Source organism: Camelus ferus, chromosome 20, assembly GCF_009834535.1.
Source record: "Camelus ferus isolate YT-003-E chromosome 20, BCGSAC_Cfer_1.0, whole genome shotgun sequence".
Taxonomy (NCBI): Eukaryota; Metazoa; Chordata; class Mammalia; order Artiodactyla; family Camelidae; genus Camelus; species Camelus ferus.
Genome location: NC_045715.1, coordinates 30448172 through 30469064, shown reverse-complemented (window position 1 = coordinate 30469064; position 20893 = coordinate 30448172). Strand labels below are relative to the sequence as shown.

General features: G+C 42.3%; 1 protein-coding gene and 1 non-coding gene across 2 annotated transcripts in view; both read left to right on the top strand.

Moving 5' to 3' along the window:
• Positions 1–20893, top strand: part of SUPT3H (SPT3 homolog, SAGA and STAGA complex component) — a 385976-nt gene that overhangs the window by 340613 nt on the left and 24470 nt on the right.
• On the top strand, positions 12547–12618 carry TRNAA-AGC. Its single transcript has one exon. It is a non-coding gene; the product is annotated as a tRNA-Ala (tRNA).

The following is a 20893-nucleotide window of genomic DNA, read 5'->3' as shown; positions in this document are numbered from 1 at the left end:
AGACTGGGTGGCTTAAACGACAGACGTTTATTTTCTCACAGTTCTGGAGGCTGGGAAGTCCTGATCCAGGTGCTGGCCAGTTTGGTTCCCGGTGAGAGCTCTCTTTCTGGCTTGCAAATGGCCACGTTCTTGTTACCACCTCACTTGGTCTTCCCTCAGTGGGAGAGATCCCTCCCTTCCTCTTATAAAGCCACCAATCCTGTCAGGTTAGGACCCCACCATTATGACTTCATTTAACCTTAATTACCTCCTAGAAGCTCTGTCTCCAAATATAGTCACATTGGGCGTTAGGGCTTCAGCATAGCAATTTTGAAGGGGAAACACAATTACATCTGTAGCGGTTCCCTGAGATATTTTACTTTAGAGCCTCTCATTTTTTTTTTCTTTTAAGATAAAATTTTCATACAATGAAGTGCACTGATCTAAGCACACCATTCTGATGAAGTTTTTAGGTCGCCATTTGTCTTGCTGTGTTCTCTGTACGTGTTAATTGGAAGAGCTGTGTTGTGAGGAAAGGGGCACTGCTCCGTTAGTAGACGCTGTTTTTAACACATGCTGGTTCCTGAAAGCACCATTATTTAAATCACTAACAAGGACACAGCTGCATAGAAGGAAAATGAAGAGGAATATCAAAATTCTTTTTTTAAAAAGGCAAATTTGGCAGATGATTGGGAAAAGACAGGTTATAGGCATTTGAGCACTTTTTATATACATATTTAAATAATTTGCTTCCTGCCCTTGCTTCGATTTGTAAATGTGAGGGTGGGGAAATGGGGGGGAAAAAAAAGATGTTGCTTCTCCTCCACACACTTATCCCTAGAAATCCTTTCTTAACCAAGAGAGAAAATCTCAAGTATTTCCAGACATGTGGTTGTCACCTTGTTAAAGATGGATGGATGAGGGAGTGAATGAGTGAGAATGAGTGAATGACTGTCGTTAGCAGAGAGTCCTTTCTAGGGACTCCTCACTGGTGGTGATAATTACGATACATCTCATGGAGCACACTCTGTCCTCCCCAGCAGTGTTGGAGCAAAGGATTCCAGGCAGGTTAGAATAGAAAGGGGCTTTGTCATTCATAGGTTTGCATGATTGACTTAGTTTTTTTGCACTTATACCTAGTAATATACATAGTATAATTATATAATACAAGTATATAATACATATGTACTTGTAGTTATATACAGAGACACATTGTCTGAGCATATTAGGAGTATTTGTCAACAAGCCTCTTGCTAGTCCCTGAATTCATTGTAGATTTCTCAGAACAGATGCAATTTAAAGTCTGTCTGAATCTGCTGGAGTCTTAGTTGCTCTTAGTGGTTTATTTCTCAGCTCTTTGTTCATGGCTTGGAGCTCACCACTGTCATAATGAATCACCCCAGCATTTAGCACCATCCAGGGCTGTTTTTCTCCCAAGTCAACTGGAAATGAACTCTCAGGCACTGGAAGGAGTTGTTGTGCAGGCGACAGTTGGTAAAGCAGGGCTTTTTTGGAATTGCCACAGTCCTTGGGGTGTGATATGCTATTCCAAGCAGGCACTCTTGGAGAGAAAAGGAAAAAAGACAAACCACCATATTCTCAGTGTTGAGAATTGGTTTACTTGATGTTTGGACCAGAGCTGGCACTGCTGGAGGGAGTCTGCCTTTTTAAGCACTGCTGATGCCATCCACAAGGACACGAAGTCTCATCAGCACTCCCGTGCTGCTATTGACGGTCTCACACTGTGGAAATGGGTAACAGAAACGTCAGTGAAGTTTGGCCCTTTTATTCAGAGCAATCCAGAGTGAGAGAGAGGAGGCAGAAGCAGCAGTAGGTCCACCAGCTGGGGTGGTAGAGATAGGTACCCAGGAAGTCGTCATCATGGAAGCCCAGCCTGGAGGTGAAAGGACATGGTTCAAGGACGGCAGCAACTGGTGTGCAGTCGTGGACCTCAGACCAGAAGTAGCACTGGGGGTCTGTGACTGGCGACAAGGGATCTATCCTGTCAGAAGGTTGGGGCACAGGAAGCTGCGGCTGGGGTGAAGTTCAGGAACACAGGCAGCACTCAGGAACTCCGAAGAGGAGGAGACAGGCAGGAGGCAGGAGGTGTGGGCACACCCGTGGAAGGATCCCAGCAGCAGAGCCCCAGTGCGAGTGCTGGAGCAGGGTGGGTGTCCCTGCAGCTGCAAAGAGTCAGCAGATGGCCGAGTGGACAGGGCAGGGCTCAGCAGAGAAGGTCACCTACTCACAGATGGTTTTCTTGTCATCCTGCAAGACAGGAGCATTGTGAGGTGCAGTCTCATCTAGGCAGGCAGGTGGTGACATCATTCTTGAAAGGCTGAAATGGATGGTTCCAGGCTTAGAGTGTGTTCTTTAAAAAGTATAATTATTGGGGCAAGGGAAAACTGTTTTGAACTTGGTTTTTAACTTTGACTTTACATTTTCTTGGGGTTTAGTTCTATTTGCTTCCAGCATGGTCCAAATACCTACTTCAAAGCCAACATCCTAACAAGAACTTGTTAAAAGGAAGGGAAACCAGCTCCTGTGGCTTCTTGTACACCAGCTATGGAGGCGCTCACAGAACCACGTTTGTGAGTTGAGTGTAAATGAATCCGAAACCTACAAATTAGATTTCCCCTGAAATACACATGGGTTTAAAACCTTAAAGGGGAAAAGAACTTGGCAAATCAAATCTGACCATATTCAGTAAAACCTCACTAATTTGCACTAATGACCAAGAGACCCATTGAGAATTACTGATTTTTTGTGAGTATGTTAGCATGGGAATAAATACCAAAACGGGTAAGGGGATGAGGGGGTAATGGAGGCAGAGTTTGGGGGGGCGGGTTGGAATCAAAGCTCCAGCATCAAACAAACATACTTTTGGTACAATGAAAAATGCATTTGAATGGTTACTGGAATGAAACTCAATAGCTTAATGAGTGCCTTGCTGTGGCGTGCCTGCCCGCTGGGGAGGCGGCCATGTCACACGGCCAGCCTGAGCCAGCAGCTAATGTGCACTTAGGGAAAGAGGCCTTTGCTGTCTTCAAAGTTGGGGGGTTGTGGTTTTTGCAGGGGTGTGAACCAATGAGATTCCACCACGTGTCATGCACGTTTGTTATGGGCTTGCACGTGCAAACTGTGATTGTAAATCAGCATTGGGGTTGCTTATTACCACTTAAAAAAAAAAAAAAGAATTTGCAAGAAGAGGTAGCAAGGGAGTTTGGAATTCTGACTAGCTAAATCTTCCTTAGATGTTAGTGAACCATACTTGTAGTAGAAGATATTTAATTTAAATAATTCTGAATGAAGATTGACTGTTTAGTAGACCTTTATCGTGATGTATATTTCATTAATAATAAAAGTTGCATCTTTCTTTATAAGCAGCAGTCTAAAAAGTTCTTTGAAGATTTAATTATCTAGGGCCTGCATTTCAGTAGTTATGGTGACAGTTTTAAATTCATTTCATTGGAGAAATAGAATACTTTCTTCCAGTTGTTACTGTGTAACAATTGCAAGGAAAGTACACTTTCACTTTCCTCCCTACAGTATGTAAGAATTTCTAGGGTTTGGATATTCTTTATAACTGAAGAACATCTCTTAACTAAATGTGTGGTTCCTCTAACTTAAGAGCAGCCCCAGGTAGTGATTTGTGTTTATACTGATTTCAATCGCTCCTTCCTCCTTGCCTTACTGGGAGCCAGTGTTTTACCAACTGAAGAATAATTTAGAACTTCACTCAAGCAGCCATGGAAGGCTGTGGGAAATAATAAATGTGTGTAGCCAGAGCTTTCTCTAGGACTTAAGTCGGGGCGCATGGTTTCAGGTCTTGTGATTCCCTGGACCGGAAAAGGAGTTGTCACCCTGGCTAGTACAGAAAAAGACTGAGCCTCACTTAACTCACTCTACAACCTGCTGCTTTCATCATTTAATCTTTTTCTTTAACAGTAAAACATGATTCATGCAGACCTTTTGTGCCGTCTCCTGTAAGTCAGGGGTGGGGAGGGGAAGGACGTTGGAAGGGTTTGTTTGTGTGGCACCAGCGTCCCCCATAGGGACTCTGCCAAACTGTCAGCTCTTCCCAAGCCTCCAGTTTTGTCCCCATGACTCTCAGGAGGGTGACTGCTTTGCTTTAAAAATATATCCAAGGCCAATGTAGGCTTTCTAAGTTATTTTCTTTTCCACCTCAAAATGTCTGTAGTCTAATTCCTTTTTTCTGTTTTGGGCCTGTTTCTGAGGAAGAAGTACTCGTTGCCCTGTCAAGCAGGGAGCCTGAACTCCGCTCCCCTTCCCCCTCACTCTTCTCTCTTCCTCCTGTCTCTATACAAACAGATTCGAGTCTCCCCATCTTGACAGTTCAGTTTACCATTACGGCCGTTTGTCAACAGAACTCCTTAGAAGGTTGGAGAACATTCTGTTTCATGTGTGTGGCGTGCTCCGAGTCTTTTCCTCCAGTGCCCACTGACGGTCTTGTCCCTGACATCCTTCCTCATTCATACCCCACTCCCCACCGTCCTGCTCATTCAGCTGCAGCCTTGCGGGCCTGTCTGCTCTTACCTCCAGCCCTTTCCACCTGCAGTTCTCTCTGCCTGGGTCGCTCTTTTGTCATGTATCTGCATGGCTCACTCCCTCACTTCCTCTAGGTCTCTGATCAGACATAGCCTTAGCTGACAGCCCCCGCCCCCCAATCCTCACATGTGATAGTAACTCCATCCCCTCTTCAGGGCCCCCATCGCCTTTTCCCAGCTTAACGTTTTCCCACAGCACTTGCTGCCCGACAGTACTGTGTATTTGTGCTGTGTATTTCTCCCACTGGAGTGTGTTGCACGTGGGCCTGGCCTGTTCTGCTCACAGATGGATCCCCAGCCCGTAGACAAGTGCCAGGGAGTAGTGGGTCCTTGATAACTAATGAATGAATGGTTGGCTAAACGATACATATAAATACAGAGACATATAAATATTCTACAAATACATACTGACCCTTTGATTAACTTTGTAATTCTGGTTTTTTGTTTTTAATTCATGATTTTTTTCGGTTTTTTCCTTTGAGGAAAACTTTAAGTTTTTAAATAGAGTGTTGTTCTCTCTGGCTGAACCTCCCTATTGCTTCATAACAGACAAAACATCACACAGTCAAATCCTTGTTGAGACTCATTTCTTAATTTAGCTCGGAATTAAGGCTTTTCACAAAAAGAGAAGACGCCTTCAAAGAGTTAAGTTGTGCGTCATCAAGGGCTTTTTTGGAATTTTTGAAATTAAAATTTTTCGATCAAGGTTTTTCTTTTCTTGATTCCCTCTTTCTAGAAGTCTTTATTGAACTTTCAGGCACTGAGATGTTAACACATGTAAAAGAAAAGGCCTTGCCCATGAGACCTTCCCAGCCCAGTGGAAAGAGATGGTAGGGAATTACAGAATTTCATTATAAAGCTTAACGACTGTGATAATCCTTCGCAGGACCACTGGGAGCAAGTGCTGGGCTTCAGAGAAGGCTTCCTAGAGGAAGGAGGCCCTGAGTGACGTCTGAAGGGTGGAAGGGTTTAGCCAGGCAGAGGGAGGAATGCAGAGGGAACGTGAGCTAAAGCAGAGCTCCAAGGACATGTGGAACAGCATCGCGGGGTCAGGAAACCGCCAACAATTTGAAAATGTGAAAGCACGAAGTGCGTGGTGGGAGTGGCTGGAGATGAGAGGAAGCGGGGGCGCGGCGAGAGCCGGATCGTGCAGCGTGGACTTAATCCTCCACCGGCTGTGCTTGCAGGCCCTTTCGGCTGGGGAGTGACCATCAGAGTTAGAAGGAATAGTGTGTTGTACTTCCAGTTGGTGGTTTTGAAACTTAACCACGTCACTTGTTCTTCAAACAGAATCTTACCTATTAGCTTGGTATCAAAACCAGATCAGAGCAGAACTGCCCAGTTGAGGTCGGGGTGGAAAACTCAGAACTCCCTCGCTTGGCCTTCCCCTCACGCTTCTCCGGGACCCTCTGTCAGGTCCTCGGACACCTTCACAGAACCTCTAGGGCTTTTCTGACCATACTTTAAAGGAGAAAAAAAAAAAAAAACCAACCCTTTCAGTTTATAGACTAGAAAACTGTGATTCAGAAAGTTAAGAGTATCTAAACTAATTAATGGGAGAGTCCAGAATAGAACCAGGTCTCTTGATTCCAAATTTAGTGCTTTTTTGCAGTATGATATACTATCATTGGAGAAGATTTTACTATTTAAATACGTACAGCAGAAATTGCTCGCGCCTGTTGCGCAGGTGCAGGATACGAGACAGAAAAACTGTCCAAGTTAGAGTTAATTTTCTGCATTTAGTACATGCTTATTAATTTTTAATGCATTTTTTTAAATGTTAGATTCTTTGAGAACTGGATCCAGTTTATAGAGTTCCCTTTGCCTTTTCATGCTGAGAGAGTAGCCAAGTTATTCCTAAAGTTGAATTTTTAGGAGTTAGATTCAGGGAGTTTGCTGTTAAGGCCTCTTGTGAGTGGAATCCCTCCCCAGTAAGTCTTGATAATGCCTGAGTTTACTGACTTTGTCTACATAGTATATCATGGCTGAAGCCTGTTTTAATGGCAAAAGCAGTGGAGTAAGGGTCAGGAGACGTGGTTCTACTCCCAGTCCAGCCATTAAGTGGCTGAATAACATTTGGAAAAGTCACTCGAGCTCAACTATACAATGGGAAGATTGAACTAAATTACCTCAAAGGCCTATTCCAGCTCCTGCAGTCTGTGATTCTAATCACAGCACACGTTGTGTTTTGTCTTCAAGAGTGTTGACGTTTTATAGGCTGCCGTGAGCTCTCGTTTTTGGTGGTCCTGATGACTCAGGACAGTTAGGTCCATGAAGCAGGTGATGGCGAATGTCTGGAAAGAGAAGTGGGCATTTACGCATTTACTCATCAGGGCAAAAGATATATGCTCGTGAAGTGCATTCATTTTTTTGCAACTACATTGCCAGTCTGGGATTGGAATGGCTTCACTGCAATTCCAGTAATACATTCCCCATGACCTTATCAGTAGTGGACAGCTCAGCCTTGGACAGCTCACTGAGCAGATAGGGCGATGTTTAGGAAGAGCTCTGCTGATCTCTGTGAAATTCATGGTGTATAAACTCTCTCAGGATGCAGAATTGTGTAAGTCCTTCGGAGTCCTTGCCTGAACTCCCCCTTCTGTATTTGATTCCCCAATCTCGTCTTTCTGCAGAAGCCCTTCCTCTGTATGCTATTTAAAGTCCTTCACATCCAGCCCTACTACTTTAAGAATAAGTGTGATATAACAAACAATGACATTATTATATTGTAAGGACAAGAAATAGGGGGTGAGTTATAAAGCAGAACATTTTTATTTACACAGCAGTGTTTTAATAACCAGTAAAATTTTGGAAGAGAACTAGAAAAATAGTTAAAAGATAAATGGACTTATGTTTCAATGTTATGATTTTTCACATACACTAAAGTTCATTTTTACTTTTTTTTAAATCCTTGAATTTCGGACAGGACCCTGGGAGAGTTGTTGGCATCCTTTGGTCAACACATTTGTCAGGGAATTTTTTTTTTCAATGTCCTTCTATGGTTCTATTAAGCAATAACCTCATTAGCAACACATTCTGAGTGGTATAGTATGATAGCTGTACTACAAAGGGGTTCTGTATTTCAGTTGCCAGGATATAACACTCTTATGACAGGGGAGAAAAAGAAAACTTGCTATGAAGGGGAAGCTTAGACATTATTTACTCTAAATATTGGAGCTTTCCATTTGAAAGTTTACAGAGGCTGAAGAATTGTTGAATTTGGAGATTTTGAAATAAAAATCTCCAGCAAACTCTAAAAATGTTTCCACCTCGAAAACAAGTCCTCGTCCCTCCTGTGAGCACTTGCCTTACACAGCCTTGGATTAGCCTGTAAATTATTTCCATCACAAATACCTTTCACTCCGAGACACAGTATCACCCTCTTCTGGAGTGAAACAAATAAAACATTCTGGCTCAGGGCTAGGCAACTTGAGAACAGACTGTCACTTGTGTCGAGTTACAACTCAAAAAAGGTGGACTTTTTTTTTTTATAACCTCTTTATATCAAGTCTATTTTTCGGCTACATCAGGTTGGAGCAATGCAGACTCTGAAAGGCCCAATCTCAACTAACCCTGGCAGCATTCCAGAAGTGCCGGGAACTGGCAAATTAAAATCATTTTCAACTCCAAATTCTGTTTGTTCTTTTACCTTCAGCTTTATGTCATCATAGAGGGGTTTAAACTATGGAAAAACATGTTATTACTGATTGTACGTCTTTTGGGGCCCTTGACTTGGTCTACGTAGGCAGAATGTATCACAACCAACGTCATTGTTCACAGAGGGTTGTATGTGGCAAAGAGATCGTTAAGTCTCGGACAGCCATAGAAACAAGGCTCTGTTGACACAGTTTAAAGGAAGCCTGTGCATAAATGCTTTCCCTCGTCCTAATCCATGTACCTGTCACTCTCCAGCATGACAATTTGTAGGACTCAGGTGTTTTTTCCAGCTGTGCGGGCCTGGGCTGGGGCACTTGGATAAAGACTGAGCTATAGCTGAACTCAGTGTGTAAGGTTGAACCATATGAAATCACCACATTTGTAAGTCAAAACCAACTGAATGTCAACAGTTTCATATGGTTCAACCTAATAATTATTTTGATCTGTTATCAATTAGCAGTTACCCATCAGTTCAACTTTGTTCCCAGCATATGAGCTAAATTCACCTAAACTGACAAGCCAGTTCCAAAACAAAGCAACTCAAAAAGATGCAGAAGGTAGAATGGGGGCTGGTGATGGAACCTGCCTTGTGGGATTGTTGTGAAGATTAGATGTAAAGGGCTTAGCAGAGCAGTGCTTGGCACACAGTCACCACTCAGTAAATTCGGCCATCATTCACATTGTCATCATTATCAGCATCTTACTAATTCAGTTGTTTAACAAAAACTTACTGGTATCTGACTACACGGCAGGCTGAATGCCTGGTGTAGGAACCAAATTTCTAAAGAGGTTCTGTTCTCTGCCCTAAGGAGCTTCCAAGCAAGTCTACCACAGTTCTGATGTGGGGTGGGAAATGCTGCTGTGGGGCCAACGGGTGCTGGGGATGCACATAGGCGAAGCCTCTCTCTGTCTTAATAGTCAGGGGAGCTTCTTGGAGGAAGCAGCATCTAAGCTGAAAGCCAAGGGACGAGTGGAGGTTAGTTAAGCATAAAGGGCCAGAAAGATCAGTCTTGTCAGCATGAGTGTGAAGAACAGAGGCCTGAGGAAGAGAGGGCGTGATGTGTTCACAGCCCTGCAAGTCGCTGAGTGTGGCCTGAGCAGGGACTGAAAAGTCACTGCTTCCCTCCCGCTTTGTGCTTGTCACCCCACACAGCAGCACGCTTCACCTGTTCCCACCCCAGCAGAAATGTGTGTGGTTTCGACCAGTCTGATCAAGAGCTATTGCCAGGTGCCAATTCGGATAGCTTGAGAGCTGGTCACCAAGGGATTCTGACTTTAATGTTTTTGTCCTGTACGTAAGTAGCTATATGTATAAAGGTATTTTTTTATAGCAGAGGTCCTAGGTAGGAAAAATGGACTAAAAACTGACCTCTGGAATAAGAAAGAGGACTTTTAAAGGAAATCTGTTCATAGTAGTGCATAATAATAGCAGTTAGTAATGTGATTGTAGAAGCTGGATTACCTATTTATCTGAATAACTCAAAGGCACATTTCAAAAAAAAGCAAAGCCAGTTATCACTGAGCTAAACATGGACATTAAAAATCAACCTGGAAGAAAAAGATCAACCTAATACGGTTTTTTTCCCTAGAACAGAGACAACCAATGAATGCAAAAGATTACTGCAGTCTGATCCCTTCCAGCAAGGCTGCTCACCCAAACAGAACATCCCTTTCCCATGCCAAACCCGTATGTTTTTCTTTCTGCCTTTGTCCTCGTACAGAGACAGAACTTGCATGTGCGTTATGGTACCTTATGTTTGATACCTGTTATAAGTGATGCCTGACTTCTCTACTGTATTTTCAGAATATCTATTTTTTTTTAAAGATTGAAAATGTAAATCATGTGGAAGGAACAAAACAGAGAGTAGAAATGAAAAAGAGAATTTACCAAGTAATATCCCACTGAGAATCTGAATATTTAGTAAAGGGATGTATTTTTTTTTTTCAATCTGAAAAGACTGCTTACTGTTCAGCCTAAATATTTTAGGTTAGTTTATGATATGGAAAACTGATTGAACTGAAATGTATATCTTTCTCCCGTGTAATAACATACCTAGTTCTATGCTCATAAATGCTACAGTCCCCATGATTTCTTTATTACAGATTTTATTCTCATTTATGAGTTCCATGTTAAACTGTTAAATCAACGGAATCATCACCTTAGCTTTAAATTAGCATAGCACATCATTAGGGAAAGCAACGCTACACATTTAATTGCTGTTTTTAAAAGTTATGTCATGTTGTCATGCCCTGCGTTGGTGTTCATATGTTACCGGGTTTAATTTACAAGGAGTTGGTTTAATTTACGGCAAGCTTCTGGTCTGCTTCCTGTTGTTCGCTGGCTCCCTCCAAGCCCAGCTCTTTGCTAATAACTGTGGCTACTGCTACGTGAATATTTGAAATACAGTGAAACTAAAGTGATATAGGATAAGAGGACCCACGCGAGAGAACTGGAAAAAGAGAAAAACAGTGTAGCCTGAAATGTCAAACCGCATTTTAGGGCGCTTTCAGTCTATTTCCATAAATGCACGCAGGGAGTTAGGTTGCAAATACTTGAAACTGTTTGTTTTCATTTTGGGCCTGATTTTCTAGCATTGAAGAAACCATGTCTAATGATCTTGAGTGTTCTTAAAGAAAAAGAAATTATATTTTACATAATGGTTTGCATGTGTGAGCTCCCTCCGGCAGCTGCACTGTGATGCGTGTGTCGTCTCTCCGAGGAGAGACTACTTGTCTTAAAGATGCAATGGCCACATTTGACTGCCGGAGCTGAGTGCAGAACATCATGAGTTTGTTAAACGATAAACACTATCTCTTTTCACTTATCCATTCCCTCTCCTTCCTCTTCTTTGGCTCAAGTTGAAGCAGCAGAGGACAGCTGAGTCCAAACCGTGTTCTTCTTTCCTCATTCAGCAAACCATGGAGAAAGATCTTGGCTACTTGACATTAATAACTTGGCTTCAACTCTACTTGGAACTATTTGGGCAGCTTTTCAAAAAATGAAAAAGGTACAATAAAAGAGGGCTGAACTTCCTGTTTTACTCCTAAAGTAGCAGATTCAGCAAAGGCTCACTCTCTTCAGGGCATGACTGTATTCTTCCCTGGAGATGCAGGGTTATAGAATGTTATTTCCTTGCACAACTTTCAGTGAAACTATTAAAAGACAATCAACTTGAGTAGGCCTAGTGGCAGACAGTAGGAAGCTTTTCAGTCTTGTTATTAAGTAAGAATAATAATGTAAATGCTTGACTGACTTTTAGGCCATAAGAAATGTCCCTGATCAGAGAAAGAGGGGGAACCTAAAGGCTATTCTTGAACCAAAATAGAAAAAAAAATGTGGACACTTATATAAGGGGTGTACAATTATGTAAGAATGTATTTGACATTTGTCTGCCTTATGTACACATGCGCCCAAAATCATGGACACACCATCTCTGTCATAGTGGCCTTTGTTGTGTATTAGCTTTTGATTCCCTGCAATATTTGAGAAACTGGAATTGACCAAGGGTCAAATTCAGCGCATTTCAGGTCAGTATCTGTGGCTGCACAGTAGGAGTAGTGGGAAGACATGAAGAAACCATTCTATGAATAAAAATGACAGTTTCATTAGGAGAGCAAAATAAGGAGAACTGTGCCCTTCTGATTCTGTTTTGCATTAGTTTGCATTCATTTCTGAGTGCACCAGAGACAGGCTGTCTGCTACCCCTTACCTGTTCCAGTGTGGCCCGTCAAGCCAGGGAGATGAAAAACCACTGTCTCAGTAGAAGCATCTGCCAATCAAAACTGCCCACCCCAAGAGGTGGGTCTCAAGCCCATCAGCACCCTCCTCCTCCACGGCTCAGGGAGACCCCGGCTGAGGCGGGCACAGTTAAGTGTGCAGTGTCCTACAACCCTCTCAAGAAAGCAAAGCATGTGTTTATATATGCAATTCCATGTGATGGAAAGAGCCTGAGCTTTGCAATCAGAAAACATGAGTTCCTTCTCCAGGTCTGACCATTCTTTGATAACCCAAGGACTTCAGGTTGCAGAACTGAATGGAAAAGAATGACTTCTGTGTTTGTTTTCATCCTAACACGTATCTCATCGAGAACATGTATTGTACTTCCTCCTTTTCACTTTTACCTTTCAGATAGGGAAATGCTGTTTTATCTCTGGGGGGTTTCTTGGAATGTAAGGGATATAGCTAATCCTGGTTCATAAGATAGACCTTCATGTGTTTGAAGGCATCTATCCTGTTTGCAGATTCTGTTAGAACATCTCTAAAAGATAAAAGAATTCTCTCAGTAGTAAGTAAGTGTCTTTTTATCTTCTATGTGAATATTTTAAAATCACAGTTTAGGAGGAGGGTATAGCTCAGTGGTAGAGTGCATGCTTAGCATGCATGAGGTCCTGGGTTCAATCCCCAGTACCTCCATTAAAAAAATTAAACCATTCTTTAGATATATTTTAAATGCTTGAACTTTTGCTTTATTGTGTTTTTGGTCATGAGTAGGGACAGGAACACGGTGCAGAGAGAGGCCGGCAGAGGCTGGTTGGAGCTGGGTCTACAAAAGGCATAAAGAGAAGAAAGGAGACCTCTGGCGGGGGGACACAGCAAATGGAGGCAGGGAGGAGGAGCCTCTGCAGGGGGAGGCTGTTCAGTGATGTCAACCCCACTACTCTGTCCCACTCCAGGACCAGGTTCAACAGAGGAGCAGAATGACTCACAGTATCTACTATTCGGTATTAGTTTTTCCTGATTGACTGATGGCTTCTTTTCGAAGTAGATGCAGTGAAGAGAGTGTCCTGTAGGCCAGAAGAGAAGGAGAGAGACGAGTTCAGAGGTTATTACAGGAGTCCATAGAGATGGCACAGTGTATTTTGCTTTGGGGAAGTTGACTTCAGTCAGTTGTTTTTTTTGCCTGCTGTCACCATTTCAGCATTCATTTTTATTCCCCTCCTTGGGGCCACCTCTGTTTTTCACTTTTCTAATTTGCTCTATGTGCATTTCCCAGCCCCGAGCATAGTATAAGTATTCATTTATTTAGATGACCGCATGCCCTGCCGGTGATGTCTGTGTCTTGCTCATTCTTCTGTCTCCTGTGCACAGCCGAGGTCAGGGACAGGGTCAGCACTCAGTGAGCGTTCGTCCCACACATGCAGTTAGTGAGTGTGTGTTTCCTGCAATGATTTTAGAGCTCCCCGAGGTATCAGTGATTCAAGGCCCATATCTGTACACAACTTGGGAACATGGCCCCAGAGCAGCCGCATAGGTTCACATCACGAGTCCACCACTTAGGGGATACGTGACCTTGGGCAAGTTATGTAGCCTTCCTGACGGCGCCCGCCCCACATGCCGATGTGCTCGTGTGAGTAAAGTACTTAGAACAGTGTGTGGCACAGAGGGAACACAGTGTGTTAGCCTTTATAATTATCAGAAAGAAACAAAGCTTATTTCTCTCTAATCTCCAGAAGAGCGAGGCAGCTGCTAAGTAAAATACTTTCTGCGGCCACTAGGACATTATTTAGAAATGCTTAAGAGATCAGCGGAGAACTTTCTGTTCAGAATTGCTTTGAACCGAGTGGTGGAATGGATCCTCCTAAACACACAGCGTGAAACCCAGTTGCTGGGTAGCGAGGTGCTGCCCCTTCCCTCCGCCTCCCCTAAGGTCCGCTCACCAAGAAAAACTTGTCTGCAGCAACGTTCGCTTTGTGCAAATTACCTACTAGTTTTGTGAGGGAACAAGACTGTGTGCCGGGATTCTTTTTCTTTAATAAAACACTGAAAGGTGAAAAATACAGAGAATTTATCACAGCTCTTCTTTTGTGAAGATGGTGTGTTCTCCCAATTAGAAGAATGGATGAACATAGCACGTCTTTTAAAATATTTTTGTTTTCTTCTATTGTTCACGAATACTGTTTCTCGTGTGGGGAAATGGTAGGGGGGATAGGGAGAGGAAGCAGAGACGTGGGAGAAGAGAGGGTTCCTTCTCCATTCAGTTTTTCAAAGGATTAAATCCTTCAGTAGCCTTACAATCAGAAGTTAAGTAAAAATGCAAAATTGAAGCCTTGCCAAACTTCGACCTCTAAAGCCATCTTAAGGTGGGTGCCATGTTTTACGCTCACAGCTCCGCGGGGTAGCTTTCAGGATGGCTAATGAAGCTGACCAAGGTCTGAGCCTGTCATAGCCAAGCACTGGGCATAATTAGGGAAGAAACAGAAGAGTGGAATTCGTTGAAAAGTGAAAGTAGAAAAGGTGACCGTAGTGGGGAGTTTGTCCGGTGTCACCAATAATTACTTTTGCTCACGTGCCCATTTTCCTATTCTGGCCTAAATAGCTGATTCTGAGCCTCTTCCTTCCTCACTAGAATACAGTAAAAATTAGAAGCAAAAGTCTGGGTTTCCCAAGGCTGGAAAATAGAAGATACGGTATCATTACCGTGAATTGGTCTTCAGGTGTCAGAGGATGATGGATTTTCCATTTCCTTTGGCACCCAAATTTATAGGAAATGCCTGTGGGCCCCTCTTTAAACAAGGAGTCAATCTTCATCCCTTTGGCAGGTTAAATTCCTGGAAAAGACCTGACAAGTCAAGTCAAAATGGTGTGAGTCAATTTAAAATTTTCCCATAGAAAGTGTTCAGTAGGAGTTTATATTCTGACCAAGGGCCTAATGCCCAGCTTTTTACAGCAATAACTCCAGACACCAAGATTTCATCAACTAAATCAATTAAAGAAGGGGCTCTCATGTTTTATAACTAAAGACTTTCATGTATTTTTACTATAAGGTCATAGTAAACCATATGGAATCTTTTTAAAAATTATTTCTCTCACATTTTTATTTTAAGGAACTAGAAGGCGACAATATGTCTACACTAGTCTGGAAATGTCAGAGCTGTTTGGAGAACATTCTGACAGGCTTCTTCGGGGGGATGTAGGGCCAGTCCATGATGGCCCTTTGATGAAGAAATCACCCTTTTCTCATTGCTGAGTCCACTACAGCCAGCACCAGTTTTAGAGAATGAGTGCTTCTGGTAGAGCAGGTTGAGGTTGGATTCATCTCCTGGGAGTTGCCTCCTAAGCCTGTCTGTGCAGCCGGCCGTCGCTGCGGCGGGTGCTAACGCAGGCTGGCTCGTCGCCCCGAGTCCCGTCTGTATCCCTCCAGGACTTCCTGTTCACCAGTGAAGGGGGATCTCTTGTGTCCCCATGTCTGCTCTCCCCAGCCAGTTTGGAAAACTCTCTCTATTCCTGAGATACTGATGTGGCTTTATCCTACTCTTGTATTTAGGTAAATTTTATATACAAATTCTTCAAAAACTATACCAAAAAACCTCATGGAAAGGTATCATTCAGAATTACTGGAACCATTTCAGTAACGGAAGCAAACAACCCTTCCCTGCCCATGGTCTCTGCACGTGGAAAAGTCCCCACGTCACTAATGCATTATCTAGAATTCCGTCCCGTGAACTACGTTGAGGGTCCGTCCGTGTGCACCATCGGCCAGTGATCACAGACTCATCATTAGATCTTGAGTGGAGCGTCCAAAAAAGAGGAGGCTTAGCCTATGGGTGTGATTCCTGCGCTGGCAGGTGGTGAACATGATCTGACTCTACCTCTGGATGAATCAGTGGCTCGTAGTGACTCTGGCTGTGACTCTGTGAGAGGTGGGTGAAGGCCGTGGTAAGCGGTGACTCCACAGCACCTGTGTGTGTCTCGTGTATACATACAAGTAGGGGTGCATCTCCATAGTCAGAGGGGTAGGACATAAAACCAATAGCAAAATGAGCCTAGCTGCCCCAGACTGACTGACAAAGAACAAGATAACTGAAAAGAGGGAGTTCAGCATTTCAGTCATAAATTTCCAAGACTCATTTCTGTTTGAGAATGTTTTTGTCTCACTAACCACAGAGAACAGTTGGAGTGAGTGGGTCATTTTCTTTCGATTGCTTCTCCGGCACTGGCCCTGGGGGACAGACTTGATGATCTAATAGGTCTTTTCCATCCCTAATATCTATAATTTTGGCTATTCTGTGGCAGCTTCTTATTGCTTTAAATAAGCCATCTTAATTCAAAAAACATACATCTGGATTTGACCTGCCTAATACATGGCAAGAAGTGTGTGTCCCTTCACAGCCCCACCAAGGACTCTCTGAGAGACGAAAGAATCTGGAAAGCAAGAAAAAAGAGCAGGGAGAAGTGGGAAGACTATGGGCCAAACAATCTTCTGTTTATTTTATGTAAGTTTTTATTTCTCAATAATGAGATGGACCCTTGAGGCCTCTTTAAATTTTTTTTATCTGAAATATGTGTAGTTTACTGTACAGGAATTATACCACAATAAAGGTGTTAAATCAAAAATAATAAAAGCAGAGTACAAAAACAATAAATTAAATTTTTAAAAATTCGTTTTTTTGTGAGGCAGGGTGTAGCTCAAGTGGTAGAGTGTGTGCTTTGCATGCACAAGGTCCTGGGTTCAATCCCCAGTACCTCCTCTAAAAATAAATAAATAAATAGATAAATAACCTCCCCCAAAAAAATTATTTTTAATTTTTAAAAAACCTTTTTTTTGTTTTGTTAAAATCTAGTCTGATCATTAATACATTCTTACTTTAGGAATTTTTAAAAGTTGTCAATTTGGTTTCTTGGTAGTTAGATTATCATCAACTAGCATGTTGTTTCTCAGGTCATCTCTGGCCAATTCTTAGCCTCATATCCACTTTGTAACTTCTCAGATTTGAATGTCTGGAGAGGAAGTGGCATCTCTGCATTGCTCCAAATGTCTGCTAGTGGTGGTCCTCTGGCCAGGTGTGTTGGGAGCATTATTACAAATACATAATAACTGTCTTCTTCCCAACTAAATCATCACCAACACTATGAATTAGCATTTATAAATGTATGAATATGCAGCCTCTACAGTTGCATTTCAGGTCCATATAGCTGGCTGATCTTCATTCTTCCTGCAGTTATCTTCATTTAATACGAAGGTCTTACAAGCTGTTGTCGGTTAATATTTTCTCCTGTACCTATTTAATTACTTCCCAAGATTATCCTTCCAGGCAGGAAGAGTAGAGGACCGTGTCTGTTTAGTCTTATGGTCCATTCATCTGCCTCTGTCTTCCTCCAAGATGATTTCAACCTGAGTGCTGAATTCCTTCTTCTGACCCATTCTCCAGATCCTTATGGTTCTAGGCAGATGAAGCCAGGATGAAAATTGGGATTATTTGGGGTGCCCATCTCTAAGCTATGACACATCTGTAGAAAGGTTACATACATTGCCTCAGGTAGGATTTTGCACATTTATTCCCTCAACAAATATTTGTTGACCACATACTGTATTCCAAGCACCTCATCAAATTACACTAAGCTGAGTCCACATATGGCACCCAGTGCTTCAGCTCTAATTTAGCCTCTAATGTCACATTTGAATTGAAACTTGTCACAAGATAGCAAGAAAGTCATCTCTCACCTCTGTTCTTCAAAGGATGGTTGGGTGGAATGAAATAGTGGAAGTTGTGCTGGGTTGGGAGTTAGATGTCCTGGTTCCTAGTCCTGCCTGTGTCACTGAACTCTGAGGTTTAGACAAGTCATTTAAAACCAATATTTCTGTTTACTCACAAGGGATGTGGGCAGCAGGGAATTAAAATTCAATGAATCTGAAAGACAAAGGTGGGTTTGATTTTTTTTTTCCCCCTATATAATGGTTCTCCGCCCTGATTGAATGTTGGAATTGATGCTCCAGCCACACTTCCAGAAATTAGTTATCTCAGGGTGCTGTCTGGACCTTAGGATTAAGATTCCCAGGTGATTCTCATGTTCAGTCAGCTGGTGTTGAGAAAAATCACTGTGCTAGAGAGATTTAAAAAAAAAACCCTCCCAAAGTCTAGTTATAAAGATAGAATTTATGGACACACAGAGATAACTGTCAATGGTAGAAGACTATCTGTGTCTAACGAACGTAGAGGAGACTGGTGGAACCCACAGGCCTCCAACAGTAGTCTTGTAGTAACTTAGCTGACATCCCTCCAGGTGGCAAATAAGGGCAGAAGAAAAGACCGAGGGAGTTACAAAAATCTTCTCAGAATTGTTCAAGTTTCCATCTGAAAATGAGTTTCCAGCCAGTAATATGATAGCTGTGGAGTGAGTCAAGTGGTAACAGGTATATGTAAACATGAGCATTAAGTGTTATTTTCACAATTCTTGTTCCCTGTAGTAAATATTTATGTAACGGCTAATGTGAGTTGTTACAACTAATCACGGCCGGTTCCCTTTACTGTGCAGACACTTTGATTGTGACCAGACTTGTAGTCTCAGGTCATTTACAGAAATGCCCCAAAAAAAAATCTTTCCACAAGAAAGACAGTGGCATTTTATGCTTAGCAAAATAACTGTATCAGCATTTGGAAAAGTATAGAGTAGTTAGCAGAGTCCCAAAATAAAACGCAAGAAACAAAGTATTAGCCTTTCATTGTGGTGCTCAGGGTCCAGTTCCCAGAGCCTTGTCCTGATTTATGCCCGAGGGTTCAGTCTGACCCTTAACGTCAGTTACCAGGAAAAAGTCACATTTCTGTGTTTTCAGTTCTGTTTTTAAACACAGAAAAAGCCAAGAAAGTCAAAGAAACCGTAATGCTAAAAACTCCATTCCTGGTGTGGAAAGTTATTCTTTACTCTTCAAAAAATATTTTCAATTGGGAAAAGACAAAAATGTTCAGAAAGGCCAGGCTTCCCGTGTTCTCTCCAAAGACCCTTCTCAGTTTCCCTGCAGCCTGTACGCCTGTCTCCATCTTACCTCCTTTCCCCAGTTTTCCCGAGTTCTAAAAGCTCTCTTTGTTTCTCTTGCTGTCTGCTCCCCGTGGTTTATTGAAGGCTCTGAAGTTTCTCCCCAAGGCTTCTCGGTGCCCGTACTGCTCTCCAGCCTCTTGCCACTATCATATGTGGGTCGCCAGTTGGGATGTTGTCGGGGTAGCTGGAAGTCTCGCTCTTGAAGAGATCTGTGAACCCAACCGCTTGTATCCTTAGCTAGACTTTTGCATTAAGTTGAGGAAAAGTTCCTGATTGTCAAGTTGAAAATTATAGCACGGAAAGGAGCAAAGTTGGAGAGCAAGTTGGTGAAAAGTGCCGAGGGCTAGAGATGGTCAAAAACAACTTCTCAAAGCCCACTGCTTCACACACCCTTAGGAGAGGGCCGTGCTCCGGAGTTAGATGTCAGGCAGTCCACAGAGAAACACCATTTCAAGGCTTTTTCTGATTGCCAGTCCTTTCCAGTGATAGCGTGGGAATGGATGGCTCAGATCTGCTAACTGAGAGACCCTGGAGATGCCGTTTTATGCCTCATCTCTTTTCTTGCCATGTGGTGCCTTGGCCAGTGCCTGATACATAGTGGGCAAGTAATGTTCACCAAATTAAATTGATTTTATAAATATATATATACAGTTAATTTTGGTTTTAACAAAAGAATTCTAGTCATCTATGTTTTCTATTCAACTAGACCTTTCTAGTGAAAACATAGAATGCTGCCATGTAGAAAACTTGGCAACTTCCGAAGTGGTGTTTTTCATTTCCTGGCACTGTTCAAGTCCAGATATTCTTCCTGCCTGTGATATAGAAACTCTGACCACCCTCAGGAAAGCATACTTGTTTTCGTGGGGTTTTTTGTTTGTTTGTTTGAGTGAAGTGTAATTTATATAGTTTGATGTGTTTTGACAGCTGTCTATAGTCATTTAACCACCATCACAATTGAGATATAGAGCATTTCCATTGCTGAAAAAAAATGTCTTTATGGCCCTTTATAATCGGTCTTTTCCCCTCCCATCTCCAGCCTTGTGAACTACTGATCTGTTTTCTGCTCCTGTAGCTTTGTCTTTAGAATGTCATATAAATATGGAATCATATGTATGTTCACTTTTGAGTCTGACTTCTTTCATTTAGCATAATGCATTTGAAATCCATCCATAGTTCTTTCTTTATCTATGCTAATAGGCATTTTGGTTTATTTCCAACTGGGGGCAATTATGAATAAAGTTTAATGTAAACTGTGTAAACATTCACATGTAAGTCTTTATGTGGGCATGTTTTCATTTCTCGAGTCTGTAGTTTTGAAGTCCAAATTGTCGTGTTTTTTCTTTGTGTATAAGTATATTACCTAAGAAATCTTTGCTTATCACAAGGTCACAAAGATTTTCCCCTTTGTTCTTCTAGTTTTATAGTTTCTAATGTTTGGGCCTGTGATTCATTTCTAGTCAATACAGTTGACTCTTGAACAGCATGGGTTTCAACTCTGTGGGTCCATTTACATGCAATTTTTTTCAATAAACACAGGCGGCCCTTTTATTTTCCGGTTTCACATATGAGGACTCAGCACACTGAAGATCAAAATTTTCATCTGAGGTTGGTTGAATCCACTGATGTGGAACTTGAGCGTCCTCAGATTTTGGTCCAGTCGGGCTCCCAGTACAATCCCCCACAGATATGAGGGATGACTATTTGTATATGGTGTGAGGAAGGATTAAGAGTTTGGGGCGGGGGTGGGGGGGTTGCATACAGATGTACAATTGTTTAAGTTCTGTCTTTTGAAAAGATTATCCTTTCCTCCACTGAATTATCTTGGCACCTTTGCTGAAAATAAATGTGCCACATACATGTGGGTCTGTTTGACACATCTGTTGCATCTACATCTTTTTTTTTTTTAACTGAAATACAGTCGATTTACAATGCT